General features: G+C 35.4%; 1 protein-coding gene across 1 annotated transcript in view; it reads left to right on the plus strand.

Moving 5' to 3' along the window:
• LOC122683946 overlaps window positions 1-19,951 on the plus strand; it is a 362,489-nt gene that overhangs the window by 126,101 nt on the left and 216,437 nt on the right. The gene's annotated exons all lie outside the window — the stretch shown is intronic.

Genomic DNA, 19,951 nt, shown 5'->3' on the forward strand with positions numbered 1-19,951 from the left:
AGACCCAGTAACTGAAAACAACAATAAACTCAGATTTAGAACATAAAGGTATGACTTTGAGTTGGCACTTACTAGCTGTTTTTACTGAGATAAATCGGTTAATAAAACAAAGCTATAAAGTAAGATCTCTTCTGCATGATACCACCTTTCTTTCTTAGAGGCCACTGCCTTCATGTACAGAGTGAGGGATTTAGCTTAGCAGACCTTTAAGACAGCATCCAGATGTAGAGCTTAAAATTCTACAAATCATTTGGACAACATGTTGGAGGGACCTAAGATTTATTTAAGATAGGGAATCATTGATTTGTTCTTTCTTGTTTGTTTTTTGTTACTTGGGACAGGCAATTACTAACCATTGTTAGAATTTAGAAATAGTGTATAATATAAATTTTGTATAATAATTTATCATTCTTGAATCAACACTATTGGTTTAAAATTATTGGATTTTTCAATTATATTTGGAAACTGAAATATTGAGTAGTTCTCAGTATAGATGGAAATAATCTCCCATAATAAATTTAAGATATACAATACCCAGCATATTTTAGTAACAGGAATATGCCTAATTTTCACTCCTTGATAGTGCAAAAAATTATACCAAATTTATCAGCTATATGGTTTTCATTTGTTAAGTGTTAAATCATATGGTAAAACAATCTATTGAAATCACAGTCCAGTAAAAGTAACTTCTTTTTTTAAATTAATGGTATATAACTTGTTAATTAATTATTATCATCAGTGATTATATACTATATGACACACATAGTAGATACTATATAGCCTGTTTTGTTAGCTGGGTACCTAGGCTAACTTTGTTGGACTTACGAACAAATCGGACATAAGAATGTGCTCTCAGAACTAATCTTGTTCGGATGTAGGGGACTCACTGTATGCTGGAAGTTACTTTAGAATGTTCATTTCAGAGCTACCCCCTGCCTCAAGGGACAAATACTGTGTATTTATACAACTACTATAATCAGTCATTTGTTGAAGGCTGCTCTCTGGGGAAAGTATTTTTCCTGGTGCTTCCAGTCTAACTTTGGGTGGTCAAGCAGGCTGCTGCAACTAGAGGAAGTGTCAGGGCAGGAGTCCAGGTGTTTGCAGTTGTAAGTTACTACAGCAGGCACTGAAGCACTGCAAATGAAGAAATATGGTTGGGGGATTGTTAACACCTGGAATAAAGAAATGTATAAAGAGAGAAAGGGGTACTTATGTTGAAAAGATACACTGTTAATGTAGGGCTATTTCATGTTATCGATTAATACAACTGTGACAATAATTAATATATGTGTGTTTGTTATATAATAGATAAATGTTAAAGACCCACATATTTTAAATAAAAAATACCTGTGTAAAAAAAAAAAATACCTGTGTATGTGTGTGTTATTTGCTGAGTTGTTTCTGACTCTTTGTGACCCCTTGGATTATAGCCCTCCGGGTTCCTCCGTCCATGGAATTCTCCAGCCAGTAATAGTGGAGTGGGTTGCTATTCCCTTCTCCAGGGTATCTTCCTGACCCAGGGATCAAACCTGGGTCTCTCACACTGCAGGCAGATTCTTTATACCATTTGAGCCACAAGGAAGCCCAAATACTAGATATATGTCAGTATCAGTAAAGTCGCTCAGTCGTGTCCAACTCTTTGTAACCCCATGAACAGTAGTAGGGGTCCTACCAGACTTCCGTCCATGGAATTTTCCAGGCAAAAGTACTGGAGTGGGTTGCCATTTCCTTCTCCAGGGAAACTTCCTGACCCAGGATCGAACCCAAGTCTCCTGCATTACAGGCAGATGCTTTTACCCTCTGAGCCACAGGCTTCCCTATAACTTAACTTACATTTTATGATGAAGTTTTTGTATTTATATGTTTTGGATAGACCAAAAATTGAAAATAATTAAAACTTTTAGTAAAATATGAAGTGATTTTCAAGACACTTATAAGATTTTGTCAAAATATATTAATGGTAAAATAATGAAAGCTTCTTGATCAACAACTTGGATATATATAATATAATTAGCTATCATGTTGAATACACATGTATAATTAAAATGAGTATAATACTGAAATATTTAATATGGTTTCCTGGTATATTACTAATAATGATCAAGTATTTTGTTAGTTCACATCACACTACATTTATATGATTTGAATTTGCCTTCAGAGTTTTCAACCCAAATTAAGATTTTATATTCATTTTGAAGTATTTTTTATTATTTTACTCTCTTACTTGGTTCTAAATTTATTTGAAATAAATATATAGATTAGCATGCTGCTCCAAATCATTTAAAAAATAATGTTTATATTTGACTTAATATTGCTTATTTTAAAAGTTAGAATAAAAGGGATATATATATTTTTTATGAAAACTCACATTTAATTCTTTGAGATTTTCCCATTGTTAATTAAGAGTATTGTTACATGAAATCCTTATGGCCTTCATTACAATTCTGTAGAAGCATTCTCTAGTAGGGCTAAAGTCAGTAGTCCTGCTTTGTATACTAAGTAATCATTGCACTGAGTTTTTTTTCAATATCCCTAGGGTGTTCAGCTTTTGAAAACTCACAGTTCAGATGATTCTTTTCTAAAATATTTCTTCATTCCCAATAGCACAACATAATAGGTACTATTTTTACTTTCATGATGTATCAACTAATTTGCAATCACAGCAGATCTTAAGTTTTCCTCATTCAAAATGTCTTAAACTGCCAGGGGTTATATTACTTCAATAGATGTTTGCTGAGTGAATTAATTTCATGTATAGTTTTGCTAGCTCCTCTTTTAGTAAGACGTTCTCTGAACAGAATTGTCATGTTATGATCTTTTTTTGTTGTTTGTTTTTTATTTCCATTTGTTGATGTTTAATGCTGCTGCTGCTGCTGCTAAGCCGCTTCAGTCGTGCCCGACTCTGCGACCCCATAGACGGCAGCCCACCAGGCTCCCCCGTCCCTGGGAGGCTCCCCCATCCCTGGGATTCTCCAGGCAAGAATGTCTAATGCTAAGTCAGGGGAAAATATTTGTGAATATATCTTGTTAACCTTTTAAAGTCTAATGTCTGTGATGCAATTGTTTTTGTGTCAAACTTTTTTTTTTTTTATTTTAACACGCAGGGATTAAATTTAAAATACCAGGAAGAGGTATCTGAAATCAATATGCTTAAATCATGAATTTTCAGCTTTGAAGGAAACATAATGTTTGTAATGAGTTTGAGATAAGAACACTTGAGTTTGCAGTCTGGATTTCTCATTTGAATATGAAATTGGGCAATTCATTTAAAATAGTTGTGCCTCAATTTCCTAATAAATTAACCTGTTATAATAAAGACACATGACTCTGTGTGTATTATAACTAGTCACACTAAAGAATATAGGTATTAACCTAGGAGATATATTGTTTTAGTAGTTAGCAAAAATGAGTAGTTAATTCAGAATCATGATAAGTGGACAATCATGCATATTGACACAGGATAGATTGATGTAAATCAACAACAAATCTAAAGATGTCCTTGCTGCTTTGATCTGAAAACAGACAAAGCAAAAATGAAGTTAAATCTGGCCTGAAATGAGTCCATGTGTCTATACTCTCAAAGAATGCAAGCAGAGATAAATATAAATAGCATCTCTTTCTTGTTACATTTATTTGGTATTTTTGCTGTGTTGCTTCACATTTTTTTCTTGAGAGTGACCAGTAACTATTTTATTTTTACAACCATCTTTTGAAGTATATTTAATTTTGCAGTATTGGGTTAGTTTCAGCTGTACAGCAGAATGGTTCAGCTGTGCGTGTGTCTGTTTGTGTATATTCTTTCTCAGATTATTTTCCATTGTGTTACTACAAGACATTGAGTATAGTTCCTTGTTTGTACAGTAGGTCCTTTCTATTTATCCATAATTTATCCCCATAACTTATCTCTCCCCTCATCCCCTGCTTTGATAATCATGTTTATTTTCTGTAAGTCTATTTCTGTTTGTAAATAAGTTCATTTGTTTTGTTTTGTTTTAGGTTGCACAAGTGACATCACATGATGTTTGTCTTTCTGTGTCTGACTTTACTAAGTATGATAATCTCTAGGTTCATCCATGTTGCTGCCTTTGGCATCATTTCATCCTTTCTGTGACTGAGTATTATTTCTTCTTTATTCATTCATCTTCAGTGGACATTTAAATTGCTTCTGGGTCTTGGCTAATGTAAATAGTGCTGCTATGAACTTTGGGATGCCTGTATCTTTTTGAATTAGAATTTCCTCTGGACATATGCCCAGGATTGAGATTGCAGGATCATGTGGTAACTCAATTTTTTAGTTTTGTAAGACAAATCCATACTGTTTTCCACAGTTGCTGAACCAATTTACATTCCCAGCAATAGTATAGGAGAGTTCACTTTTATCCACACCATCTTTTTTTATTGTTTACAGACTTTTTAATGATGCCCATTCTGATTGACGTGAGGGATACCTCATTGTAGTTTGGTTTGCATTTCTGTACTAATTAGTGATACTGAGTGTGTTTTCATGTGCTTGTTTGGTCATCTGTATCTCTTTTTTGGATAAATGTCTATTAGGTTGTCTGCCCATTTTTGATTAGTTTTTTTTCATATATTAAACTGTATGAGATGTTTGTATGTTTTGGAAATTAAACACTTTTGGTAGTATGGTTTGCAAATATTTTTCTCTATAGGTTGTCTTTCTGTTTTGTGCAAAAGATTTTAAGTTTAATTAAATCCCATTTGGTTTTGTTTTTATTTCCATTACTCTAGGAGATAAATAAAAGAAAAAAGTTGCTGCAATTTATGTTAACAAGTGTTCTGCTTATGTTTTCCTCTAGGAGTTTTATGATATTCAGTCTTACATTTAGATCTTTAATCCATGGTGAGTTTATATTTATATATAATGTTGGGAAATATTGTAATTTCATGTTTTTACTGTAGCTATACAGTTTCCCCAGCACCTCTTATTGAAGAATCTGTCTTTTCTCCCTTGTGTATCCTTGTCTCCTTCATTGTAGAGTAATTTATCATAAGTGCATGGTTTATTGCTAGGACTTCTATCCTAATCCATTGATCTATGTCTCTTTTTGTGCCAGTAACATACTTTTTAATGTCTGTAGTTTTGCAGTGTATTTTGAAGACAGGGAGCCTGATTCTTCCAGCTTCATTCTTCTTTCTCAAGATTATTTTGACTATTCAGGGTCCTTTGTGTTGACATGCAAACACAACTTTTATTTTTTCATTTACTGTGATAGAATTGCCTCCCTCCCAAATCCTTATGCTGAAGCCCTAATTCCCAATGCAATGGAATTTGGAAGTAGGATAGTTGGAAAGTAATTAGGCTTAGATGGGATCATGAAGGAAGAAAAACCATGGTGGAAATAGTGTCCTAATAAGATGTGGAAGAGACCACATGTCCTTAAGGACATAGAAAATATATGTAGCATCTGTAATCTAGAAAGAGGCCTCTCATCAGGAACCAAATCTGCCAGCACCTTGAACTTGGACTTTCCAGCCTCAAAAAGTGAGAAATTAATATTTGTTATTTAAACTACCTAATCTATGGTGTTTTGTTACAGTGGCCCAAACTGACTAAGACAGCATTCATATAGAAAGTTGACAATATAAACATATGCTTAGAAAGGATATTTTTGCCTACAATGCCCTTTCAAATGTTCCGTAAGGTGTTTCTTTTTTTTCTATTGTAGAACAGATTTTCAGAGTATTTAAGTTATAAGACACACTTTCTTTCCTTTGCCAAGAAAGAAATCACTACTGATGGAGTACATAGGCCAGTATGGATTGGAGTAATTTTCCTGTATGACTTTGGATCCTGAAAAGACATTACATAAAATAACTGATGCAGGAGAGTGTAAAACCATTTGCAATCTTCACCAGTTTTAACACTTAGAGCAGTAATTTTGCAAAATTATTCTGATGTATGAGTTCCATTCTATATACAAAAGAAACCACATTATATTTCTTTTGAATGTAAACCTAGATGAGTAAAAATAAATGTGCACAGCAATATGGATATCCTTTTCTGTTTGAGGTGAGTAAGTGGTAATACATTTTAATGATACCTAAGCAAGATAAGGTCATTTGAAGGCTATGATTCTATGACAATTATTTGTCTATAAGAGCATACAAGATTAAAAATAAATACACTATATAAATGGCTCTTGAGAAGGCTAATCGTAAATTGTGTCTCCTGCTATCATTCATATGATATTCAACTAGCTTAAATAATAGCTTAAATTGTCTTTTTGAAAATATTATAGTTATTCATGAGGTTCTCTAAACCCCTTTCTGACACCGGTTCAAGGCACATTGGATTAGGGAATACAGTTGGACACTTTTGTATTTGAAATATGTAATAAAACTTTATCAAGATTTTGAGACTAATTTAGAACACCAAAAAGCTACATGAAACCTATTGAAATAATTTCCATATTTAAAAAATAAAACTGAAATTCACACTCTTCATTTCATTATCTAATAGGATAAATCCATCTTTTTATCTGTTATGGGAGAGTTTATCCATTTGCTTTGTAGCATGAAAAAAACAAATCGATACTATTTATAGCCTGTGTGTGCTGGAGCGGTGAGCGCTGGCTGCGCAGTTCTGGAGGGGTGAGCAGTCAAGAGGAGATACCCCACATCCAAGGTCAAAGAAACCCCAATAAGACAATAGGCGCTGAGAGAGGGCATCAGAGGGAAGACAGAAACGACAATCACAGAACTAACCAATCTAATCACATGGACACAGCCTTGTCTAACTCAATGAAACATAGGTTATGGTGGAGTTCTGAGAAAATGTGGTCCACTGGAGAAGGGAATGTCAAACCGCTTCAGTATTCTTGCCTTGAGAACCCCATGAACAGTATGAAAAGGAAAAAAGATAGGACACTGAAAGATGAACTCCCCAGGTTGGTAGGTGCCCAACATGTTACTGGAGATCAGTGAAGAAATAACTCCAGAAAGAATGAAGAGACAGAGCCAAAGCAAAAACAGCACCAAGTTGTGAATGTGTCTGGTGATGGAAGCAAAGTCTGATGCTGTAAAGAGCAGTATTGCTTAGGAACCTGGAATGTTAGGTCCATGAATCAAGGCAAATTGGAAGTGGTCAAACAGGAGATGGCAAGAATGAATGTCTGCATTCTAGGAATCAACGAACTTATAACGGACTGCAATGGGTGACTTTAACTCAGATGACCATTATATCTACTACTGTGGGCAGGAATCCCTTAGAAGAAATGGAGTAGCCATCATAGTCAACAAAAGAGTCCAAAATGCAGTACTTGGATGCAGTCTCAGAAACGACAGAATGATCTCTGTCTGTTTCCAAGGCAAACCATTCAAGATCATGGTAATCCATGTCTATGCCCCGACCAGTAATGCTGAAGAAGCTGAAGTTCAATGGTTCTATGAAGACATACAACCTTTTAGAACTAACACCCAGAAAAGATGTCCTTTTCATTATAGAAGACTGGAATGCAAAAGTAGGAAGTCAAGAAACACCTGGAGTAACAGGCAAATTTGGCCTTGGAGTACGTAATGAAGCACGGCAAAGGATCATAGAGTTTTGCCAAGAGAACACACTGGTCATAGCAAGCATCCTCTTCCAACAGCACAAAAGAAGACTCTACACGTGGACATCACCAGATGGCCAACACCGAAATCAGATTGATTATATTCTTTGCAGCCAAAGATGGAGAAGCTGTATTCAGTAAGCAAAAACAAGACCGGGAGGTGACTGTGGCTCAGATCATGAACTCCTTATTGCAAAATTCAGACTTAAATTGAAGAAAGTAGGGAAAACCAGTAGACCATTCAGGTATGACCTAAATCAAATCCCTTATGATTATACAGTAGAAGTGAGAAATAGATTTAAGGGACTAGATCTGATAGACAGAGTGCCTGGTGAACTATTGGCAGAGGTTTGTGACATTGTACAGGAGTCAGGGATCAATATCATCCCCAAGAAAAGGAAATGCAATAAAGCAAAATGGCTCTCAGAGGAAGCCTTACAAATAGCTGTGAAAAGAAGAGAAGTGAAATGCAATGGAGGAAAGGAAAGATATACCCATTTAAATGCAGAGTTCCAAAGAATAGCAAGGAGTGATAAGAAAACCTTTTTCAGTGATCAGTGCAAAGAAATATAGGAACAAAATAGAATGAGAAAGACTAGAGATCACTTCAAGAAAGTTAGAGATACCAAAGGAATATTTCATGCAAGGTCAGTTCAGTTCAGTTCAGTTCAGTCACTCAGTCGTCTCCGACTCTTTGCGAGCCCATGAATCGCAGCACGCCAGGCCTCCCTGTCCATCACCAACTCCCGGAGTTTACTCAAACTCATGCCCATTGAGTCAGTGATGCCATCCAGCCATCTCATCCTCTGTTGTCCCCTTCTCCTCCTGCCCCCAATCCCTCCCAGCATCAGGGTCTTTTCACTTTCATCAAGAGACTCCTTAGTTCCTCTTCACTTTCTGCTGTAAGGGTGGTGTCATCTGCATATCTGAGGTTATTGACATTTCTCCCAGCAATCTTGATCCCAGCTTGTGCTTCAGCCAGCCCAGGGTTTCTCATGATGTACTCTGCATATAAGTTAAATAAGCAGGCTGACAATATACAGCCTTGACGTACTCCTTTCCCTATTTGGAACCAGTCTGTTGTTTCATCTCCAGTTTTAACTGTTGCTTCCTGATCTGCATACAGATTTCTCAAGAGGCAGGTCAGGTGGTCTGGTTTTCCCAACTCTTTCAGAATTTTCCACAGTTTGTTATAATCTACACAATCAAAGGCTTTGGCATAGTCAATAAAGCAGAAATAGATGTTTTTCTGGAACTCTCTTGCTTTTTCGATGATCCAGCAGATGTTGGCAATTTGATCTCTGGTTCCTCTGCCATTTGTAAAATCATCTTGAACATCTGGAAGTTCACAGTTCACATATTGTTGAACCCTGGCTTGGAGAATTTTGAGCATTACTTTACTAGCGTGTGAGATAAGTGCAATTGTTCAGTAGTTGAAGTTTATTTGGCATTGCCTTTCTTTGGGACTGGAATGAAAACTGACCTTTTCCAGTGCTGTGCCCACTGCTGAGTTTTCCAAATTTGCTGGCATATTGAGTGCAGTACTCTCATAGCATTGTCTTTTAGGATTTGAAATAGCTCAACTGGAATTCTGTCACCTACACTAGTTTTATCCATAGTGATGCTTCCTAAGGTCCACTTGACTTCCCATTCCGGGGTATCTGGCTCTAGGTGAGTGATCACATCATCATGATCTTCTGGGTCGAGAAAGTCTTTTTTGTGTACTCTAGCCACCTTTTCATAATATCTTCTGCTTCTGTTACGTCCATACCATTTCTGTCCTTTTTTGAGCCCATCTGTGTTCATTGGAAGGACTGATGCTGAAGCTGAAACTCCAATACTTTGGCTACCTCATGCGAAGAGTTGACTCATTGGAGATGAAAGTGAAAGAGGAGAGTGAAATAGTTGTCTTAAAGCTCAACATTCAGAAAACTAAGATCATGGCATCTGGTCCGAACTCTTCATGGCAAATAGGTGGGGAAAGAGTTACAGATTGTTTTGGGGGGCTCCCAAATCACTGCAGATAGTGACTGCAACCATGTAATTAAAAAGACGCTTACTCCTTGGCAGGAAAGTTTTGACTAATCTAGATAGCATATTGAAAAGCAGAGACATTACTTTGCCATCAAAGGTCCACTTAGTCAAGGCTATGGTTTTTCCACTAGTCATGTATGGATGTGAGAGTTGCACTATAAAGAAAGCTGAGTGTCGAAGAATTGATGGTTTTGAACTGTGGTGTTGGAGAAGACTCTTGAGAGTCCCTTGGACTGCATACAGATCCAACCAGTTCATCCTATAGGGAATCAGTCCTGAATATTCATTGGAAGGACTGATGCTGAAGCTGAAACTCTGATACTTTGGCCTCCTGATGTGAAGAACTGACTAACTGGAAAAGACCCTGATGCTGGGAAAGATTGAAAGTTGGAGGAGAAAGGGACGGCAGAGAATGAGATGATTGGTTGTCATCACCAACTCATGGACATGAATTTGAGTAAACTTCAGGAGTCGGTGATGGACAGGGAGGCCTGGCATGCTACATTCCATGGGATCGCCAAGGGTCAGACACGATTGAGCAACTGAACTGAACTCAACTGAATAGTCAATAAGATTTCCTATTGTTAAAACTCAGGAGAATCAGGTGAAAAAAAAAAATGTATGTCTGTGTACGTATATATATATTCACATACAAGGGAGTTCTTTCAAGTAAACAGATAAAGATCATTTAAAAAGTATGTCTTGCCTGCATATGTCCTAGGGATTACCAGTTTAAAATTATAATATGGCAAAGCTTTCACGTTAATAAAACTATTACAACAAAACTATCAAATACCTTAAAACACTGCTACAAGAATGTCCAAGACATAAGCTGCATATACCAAAATGCAAAGAGCATATGAGAAAATTTAAGTGAGAGACAACCTTGTATCTCCTGATTCAGAAGACACTATTATGTACAATCAACACTCAATATTTATCTTAACCTTCACTGTTGCCTAATGAATACAACAAGATTATTTGGAGAATTTGGCAAGCCCATTTAATATCCTCATGGGAAGTAAATATGCTAAAGAATAACCTAAACAAAATTTGTTAATGGTTTTGTTATTCTCTTGTCTAAGGAAAAAGTATAGATATTTTAATATAGGTTGCAAATTAGTATTTCATCATCCTGTGCATGAATCATTTATTTGGAAAAAGTGATGTCTGGGAAATAGTAAATGTATTCTGAATATTGTTCACACTATATTATATTTTTATTAACTATGAATTATACATAAATGATACTGACAGTGGTAATAGATTATACAAATATATATAAAATATGTAATTATTATGTACATAACAGATTATATAAGACACATTAGGCATATATAAAGCATATATATATATATATATACACACACACACACACACACAGAGCATATACATATGCATACAGACACACACATATATAATTATATTTTGAACATAATTATTAAAATAAATATTTACATGGAAATTCAGTTTATATGTATATCTGAGCCTAAATCATGTTGATATGATATTCAATATACCCGCCTCTACATTTTAGAAAATGTTGAATTTCACTTTCATTTTCATTACTTGAAATTAGCTTCAGAAAACTTTATGTTTTGCCTCACAAATATTCAAATACTTTGTAGATTTTAGTTCATAAAACTTAAACTAGAAATCATTTAGGAACATGGCCTCTATATTTTAATTTTTCTAGTTAATAAAATATAGTGGGAATCTAGATTTTTTAAGTCTCTTATGAATTGATTTATATTTTGTTTGTTTATAAATATCTTGTAAAAAGATATTAATAGAAATGAGAGTTTGTTTCTTGTGTACCATGTCCTTACTCAGTTCTTTGTTTCCATCCATTTAAATTCTCACATAAGCCAAATTACCTTGAATCTTTGGCTTCCCATGTGGCACAATGGTAAAGAATCCAGCTGACAATGCAGGAGATGCAGGAGACATGGGTTCGATCCCTGGGTTGAGAAGATCCCTTGGAGCAGCAAATGGCAACTTAATCCAGTATTCTTGCCTGGAAAATTCCATGGATGGAGGAGCCTGGCAGGTTGCAAAAAGTTGAGCAGGTTGCCCATGGGGTCGCAAAGCGTAGAGCATGACTGAGCTACTCAGCAGGACACAACACTTGTATATCTAAAATGTCTTTTCACCATCAGAGAACAGCAGTCTTTCTCCTTTTAAGTATAAAAATAGATTAGCACCTGTTTTACAAAATAATCATTCATATAAGGTTAAAGTTAATGTTCCTGGTGAATATGAACTAGGAGTTAGTATAGAAAAAGTTCTACAAAGAGTTAAAGTCACAAGGTGATTTTGACGCAAAGTCCTGTGTCTGGCCCCTAGTCACTCCTTTCACTTAGAGGTATCTCACTATTGACCACCGCCATTATCAAGCTATCTTTAGGTATATTCAGAGTTTTTATAAAGTTGTAAAAACAAGCTATAATGTTTCTACTCTACAGAAAAAGGCACAAAGGTATAATGTTCAAACATGTGTGATAATACATTAGGGGAATATCTGACTTCAAAACCTTTTGAACTTTCAATGAAGAAAGTATTTCAAGGACATAGCAGAGATTAGCCCATGGTCCATTATGTATAGAATGTTTATGTCTAGCAAATAGTATCATTTAAATCAAAATAAGCCAAACTTCAGGAAAAAGTTATTATGGTAATAAAATATTTCTTTTCTGATCAACTGTTATAACTTTAAAATATTAGTTGTCCTTAGAATTATGTTACTTTACTAAGAAGTATGTAGTGTCCATTTAACTCACTAAATTAACTTCTTTTCTGGGCTACTTTGAAATCAGTAAAAATTAAGCGACACTAGGTAGCAGTGTTCTTTACTGCTATCTAGCTATTATGTAAAACAAAAGATGCTATTTAGTTGCTAAGTCATGTCTGAACACCAGGTTCCTCTGTCCATGGGATTTCCTAGGTAAGAATACTGGAGTGCTTACTAAGTCCCTTCAGGCCTGCCCAACTCTGCGAGCCTATGTACTGTAGCCTGCCAGACTCCTCTGTCCATGGGATTCTCCAGGCAAGAAGACTGGAGTGGGTCGCCCCTTCCTTTTCCAGGGGATCTTTTTGACTCGGTGATCAAGCCCATATCTTATTAAAATCTGAATGTGATTAAATTCAGAATTATGCTGTATATTCTATGGATGAAAGGATTTTAGCTGGCTGACAATATGGAGAAGATAAAATTTGATAGAGGAATGAAAGAGGATTCAGTTGCTTTGGTGATTTATAACATAAAAGAGAGTTTTATCATTTCTATTAGGAGAGGAATGTCTGTTTTCCAAAACATTTGATCTAACTCACAACACAAGTATATACACCACTGTCACAGCAGTGTTTGCAAATGAGAGCATTGTGTGTTTCTTTCAAGATGTTATTGTTCAGTCACTAAGTTGTGTTTGACTCTTTTCGACCCCATGGACTATGGCACAACTGGCTCCTCTGTCCTCCACTGTCCCCCAGAGTTTGTTCAGATCCATGTTCATTGAATTGGTGACTCTATCTAACCACAATATCCTCTGCCACCCGTTCTCCTTCCCTCAGTCTTTCCCAGCATCAGGGCCTTTTTTCCAGTGAGTCAGCTCTTCACTTCAGATAGCCAAAGTATTGGAGCTTCAGCTTCAGCATCAGTCCTTCCAATGAATATTCAGGGCTGATTTCCTTAGGATTGATTGACTAGTTTGATTTCCTTGCAGTCCAAGGGACTCTCAGGAGTTGTCTCTAGCACCACAGTTCGAAAGCATTAATTCTTCAGTGCTCAGCCTTATTTATTGTCCAACTCTCACATCTGTGCATGACTGCTGGAAAAACCATAGTTTTGACTATATGGACCTTTGTTGGCAAAGTGATATCCCTGCTTTTGAATATTCTATCTAAGGTAGGAAAATACTAATCTGATATACAAATAATTCAAAATAATTTTGTTGTATAGTTGTCCTTTAGCTTGTCTGATTTCCCAGTCTCTTTTACATGTGAAACCTGATTAATCTACAAGATAAACCCTACCAAGTGTCTGAACAGTTTTGATGCATGTGAGCTCTATATCAGGTTGCTTTTACCAGAAGTCTATATGTAGAGTAACACATTGGCTTGCTCCATAAGTAGGTTATTAATATAAACATGCTGAATGAAAGGGCATAAACATAGAAGTATATAAAGTTCTCCTGAGTATTTTATTTGGGTGCCCCATAATGCTACCTCCAGAATTCCTTATTCTACTTCATTATGTTTTCTGGCTCCTTTTCTACTACCTGAATTTTCTATAGTGACAGCTGTTCCTTGTTGATCTTGTTTTGGCTTTTGCATCTGGATCCATTCCTGGTACCTGTTCACACATCCCTCGTTGTCAGGAGGCTTAATTCCTGCTTTCTGGCATAAGCCCTTGCATTTATTCAGATTCTGCAAGAGGTTCCCAGTAGTGTTTCTATCTCCATCCTTTCAAATCAGCTTGCATCTATTTAAAGAACCCAATGCAGTCAATTACCCAGTTATACCCATGGAATATATTCTTGATTGGCCCCATGGATTATAGCATATGCAAATCCTCTTCTAGTTAAAATTCATATTTAAAGTTTTGCTTTCACACCAGGACTGGATCTTTGCCTGTGTGGCTGAGACCTTCACATTCTCTCTAGGTTCTGGCAGGTCTATGGAAGGTTGTTAATATAGCACAATGCCTCAGATCAATAGACTGAAACATCTGATCTATTTCCACCATTCCAAGTACAAGGATTGAAATTACTTATATATCTCCATTGACTTAAATCAGTTATGCAATGCCTTTGTAATTTGGACCTTTGAGCCCTGATTCTCTTCTCTCTTAACTCTCCATCATCCTCAAATACCTTAAAATAAGACTATAGTTATATCATTCCATCTTTTGTACAAATTTATCTCCCAACTAATCTCTTTTCTGTTGCATTTAAGATTTAAATCACTCTCTGAATTTTTTTTTTTCCTTTAGCAGCACTTCCATTTTATGTTTTTTTTTTCTTTTATCTCTTTAAATCTATTTTTTTGTTTTGATTTTTATATGTTTTAAGCTCTGAGGAAATATTTAAATTATTTAAAGCAAACATTTTAGTCAAATATACTTGTTTATGTATGTTTTCATCTCTAGGCACAATGAAGCCATTGTTCTTAAGTAATGTGGCATATTTTCCAATTGCCAGTTTTCTTTCTTTTTTTTTTTTTGTTGAGGAGCAGGGAGTTAATTTTTTGGTCTGTTGCTTTTTTGCATTTTGCTTTTACTTCACTGGGGTATCACTACTAGGTTAGAATAATTAGACAACTTTGCTTTCTCAGTTGCTCTCTTGTGTACAGACTTCAATATATTATTCCATGATTTTGACCAACGTATTTATTAATTGTCTATGTTTATATGACAGTTGTCATTTTAGGCCTTGATTGTTTTAAACTGTTTCTGTTTTCACCAAGATAAACATATTTTTACCATCCCCAATCAAGCACATTGTCAGGTTTATCACATAAAATCACCAAAAAGAGCCATCTTCTAAAATATTGAGAATGACCTCTCCTTTGTATGGAGGTCCTGAATCACGTAAACCAGATATTGCTGAAATCTGAACGATATGTAATTTCATTCTGCTCCCTTTGCTGTGAAATATAGAACCATTGGTGTCATGAAATCGAAGAAGGATAAAAATGAAGGCCTTTATTGATAGAAGCATGTGCAGTTTATATTAGATTAAGAGGGATGGAAACAGATCTGTAGCTTTTGAAGTACATGAAAAACTACAGTAGCACCAAAGATACTGGCAGGTCAGAGGTGTAAATGGAAATAACTACTTTAGGGACAGACTGCTCAAGATCCATATTGAAAACCTGTGTGTCGCATATTTCCAGAAAATCAATCTATTTTCAGTAACTTGGGAGTGCTATAGTTTATGAAATATAGTTATAGTTCAACTGTCAGCACAAAGCAGGATTTCAAAGTGAGTTCACCCCTGTTGTTTTGCTCCTTTAGGAAAAAAACACACCAAATATTTTACTTTGCTATGCAATTTTGAGTTTTCCACCTAAACTCTTCCCACCCGATGTCTTAGTATATTCGTTCATTGCTTACAAATTAAAATAATTTGAACTTATATGTGAACATATTCATATGATAGCCATGAGTCATAAGTGAACTTATCAAACTGAATAAACTATTTAGACAAAATATGATAAACTGACTTCTTGTTACTTACCACTGACTAATAAGTTGAAGTAAGACTCTGCCTACCAACACCTGCAAAGGTTACTGCAGATACCTTTGGGTAGCAGTAAATAAATGGTAAGTTCCTACTTATGTAATAATATCCCCTCAAAATAGATTATAGTCAATATACAGAAAATTTGAACCATTTCCTTCAGTACGTTATAGTGCATAGTGGTAATGGGAAACATATGCACCCTCTATTAGTATTCATATGGGGAAAAAAATCCAGTTCCCAGAATTATATATAGTATTATATCTTATTAATGATCAAACAAAAAAGTATGTTCTTAAACCAACCTATTATTTACTATTTGATCACTTTTGTATTTGAAAAAATATTTGTTAAAGTACCTTGAATATATATATATGTATATATTTAATGTTATAACTTATCATGTCTATTTCAAATAGAATCTCTTTCTCTTAATAATATCAGGATTTATATTTCACCTATTGGTATCTGAAGAGTTTTCTTCCTCTCTTCCAAGAACACTAGACAAAACAAAAAAGAATATTTTATTGATATCTTGAAAGCTAATAGTCTTGGTTTTCTTCCAAGGCCAAGACATAACATGTCAATTTAGCTAAACTTTTGAATCTATGTGGAAATGAAAATATGAGTTAGAATACAGGAATGGTGCTGTAGAAGTACACGAATCTTATATGGCTCATAGAGTTCAAATTTTACTGACATACTTTTCTTGTATATCTTTTCTGTCAGGGGAATCCTATTATTCTATAATAAATAAAAACCTGATACCACCTGGAGATGGAGATAGCGATTACTTTTGCAGAGGTAATAAGTGTCTATAGTCCAATACTCAACAGCCTTTAACCTTGTCTTAAACCTGGTTTTAGCCAGAAATTAAGCATCATGTTTCAAGTCTACAATTTCCATAAAATAGAAATGATTTATTTAGGCCTTTTTCCCCAAACATAGAACTTGAAAATTTAATAGAGAAAAAACAGAAAGTGAAAGAACACCCCTTCGCAACAAAGGTGAAAAATGAACCTCTGAGTAGGAGAGAGAAAATTTGAAATCATCATGGTTTTTGTCAGTCTTCACCAATGGTGGTCTGGGAAGTTGTTTAGAAAGTGTTTAACCCAGCATTGAGTATAGGATGTAAATATGAATTAAACATGTTTAGAGGCTGATGCTGAAGCTGAAACTCCAATACTTTGGCTACCTCATGCGAAGAGTTGACTCATTGGAAAAGACCCTGATGCTTGGAGGGATTGGGGGCAGGAGGAGAAGGGGATGACAGAGGATGAGATGGCTGGATGGCATCACCGACTTGATGGGCATGAGTTTGAGTAAACTCCAGGAGTTGGTGATGGACAGGGAGGCCTGGCGTGCTGTGATTCATGGGGTCTCAAAGAGTCGGACACGACTGAGCGACTGAACTGAACTGAACTGAACTGAGAGGCTGTATTTAAAAATATATGTGTGTGTGTGTGTGTGTGTGTGTGTGTGTGTGTGTATAGTGAGCATATAATTTTTAAAAGACAGGAAACTTAGCAAAGTTTATATTTCTTTGCTGACACCAATATCTAAGAGTCATTTCAAAGTCAGCTGATGAAGGGCACATGTTACAGAGGCTGATTCTTCCTTCCCTAGTATCCCAGCGATGGTATAGAAGTTCTTCTAGGAGCGCCTGGTAGATGACAATCACTCAGTTCATTTTAGCAATGTATAAAGTAAGCATTAATAACATGAAATGATACAGCTATTGCATTGTTCAGGACTTTGCATCCCATTTTCTCAAAATTTGCTATTTATAAGTGTAAGAATTGTCTCAGTCTCACTAGTACAGTGGATTTCCTAAAATATGACACTTAAGTCAAAGAGATGTGCCAGTAGCAATGGGTAATGTAATTTCTGTGTCACTTATTGCCATGTGTTTTCTGCTTTCCGTCCTTCTTACATATTAAAGAATCATACTTTAGTATGTTTCATTTTACATTTTTTCACCATTTTTGTTCAGTTTCTTAGTCGTGTCCTACACTTTGAGACCCAGTGGACTGCAGCATTCCAGGTTTCCCTTGTCTTTCACTATCTCCTGGAGTTTGCTCAAACTTATGCCCATTGAGTCAGTGGTGCCATCCAACCATCTCATCCTCTATCACTCCCTTCTCCTCCTGACCTCAATCTTTCCCAGTGTCAGAGTCTTTGCCAATGAGTCAGCTCTTCTCATAAGGTAGCCAAAGTATTGGAGCTTCAGCTCAGCATCAGTCCTTCCAATGAATATTCAGGGTTTATTTTCTTTAGGATTGACTGGTTTGATCTCCTTGTTATCCAAGGGACTTTTGAGAGTCCCTTCCAGCACCACAATTCAAAACCATCATTTTTTCAGTGCTTAGCCTTCTTTATGGTCCAACTCTCACGTCTATACATGACTACTGGAAAAAAATAGCTTTGACTATACAGACCTTTGTCAGAAAAGTGACGTCTTTGCTTTTTAAATGATGTCTTGGTTTTATCATAGCTAGTTTTTCATCATTAGTGAATTACATTCTATGTGCTCACTCAGTCTTATCTATCACCATGATTTATCACCATGGATTAACTCTGTCACCATGGATTAATTTTGTTCATTTTGAACTTCACATAAATTAGATATATAACTCATAGTAATATATATATATATATAAATGTCATTCAATATTTTTGATTGTATCAACAGTCTATTTTTATAATTATCCAATTGAATAAATATTCAGCAACTTACTATTTCAGTTGATGGATACCTGGGATATTAGATGTTTTTATTAACATTAGTAAAGTTGATGGGAATATCTATATATCTATATCATCTATATCTATATCTAACTATGCCAGTACCATGCCACCTAACTTTGGGTCTTTTATATATTTTGTATTTTCACATATATTTTAGAAGCAGCTTGGCAATGCATATACAAATTAAAAAAACAAATTCTGGGATATTGTTGGCAGATGCTTTGACTGCAGAAATGAATCAATCTCAAGAATATTGACATCTTTAAAAAAACTGAGGCTTTCTATCTATGTTTTAGACATTCTTAAATTTTCTTCAGCAATATTTTATGAATTTATATATTAGAACATATTATTCCTAAGCTCTTGAGAGGGAACAGCCTCTTTGTACCTAAAATCTACTAATGCATGATCACAAAGATATCCAACATTTTATTTATTAATAAAAGAAAATGAAGAACTTTTAGTTTATGGAAATAGTTTTTTAAGTTCGATATATTTTGGAATAATTGGAAAGCAATAAAACCATTTAATCGCTAATTTTGTGAAAAATTTTCTTACCAATATTGACAATATAGAATTTTAAATTAATACTACAATATCTTGATGATGAAATTGATTTAGCTGTTGCATTATTCATCAGAAATAATTGAAAGCTTAACTGGGAAATTTTTAAATAAAAATTTTAAATAAAATTACTCATTTATAAAACCAAAGTATTCTTAGTTCAAAGATGGGCAAAGGTTTTTAGATTAGATGTTCTCACTACTGTATTATCTAATAAAGTGAGGCGGGAAGATTTAATATCTGCATGTGTGCTATGCTGTGCTGTCACTTGTCATGTCCAACTCTTTGTGATCCTATGGACTGTAGCCTGCCAGGCTCCTCTGTCCATGGAATTTTCCAGGAAAGAATACTGGAATGGGTTGCCATTCCTACTCCAAGGGATCTTCCTGACCTAGAGATCAAACCTGTGGCTCTTGAGCCTCCTACATTGGCAAGTAGGTGGGTTCTTTACCACTAGAGCCACCTGGGAAGCTCAGTATATGCATAAAGATTTTTCTTCTCCCTAAAAACGAGTGAATGAAAAAAGAGAAACAGTATAACGCTATACATTTCAAAAAAATGGTTAAATAGGACCAGGGAAGAAACCATGCACCTTGAGGGCAACATGGCTGCCAATTTTACTATCATAAGCCCCAGTGTTTATTTGGAAAACTGATAAGTTTAGAACAAAGGTAAGTGGATGGATATTCTTTATCACCCCTCCCCTATAGGAAGAGTAGAGGAAATAGCCATTGCAGATAAATAGTTTAAAGGGAGGATGGTGATGATCACTGCTGATTCTCTTGCATGACAAGT

Source organism: Cervus elaphus, chromosome 25 (genome assembly GCF_910594005.1).
Source record: "Cervus elaphus chromosome 25, mCerEla1.1, whole genome shotgun sequence".
Lineage (NCBI taxonomy): Eukaryota > Metazoa > Chordata > Mammalia > Artiodactyla > Cervidae > Cervus > Cervus elaphus.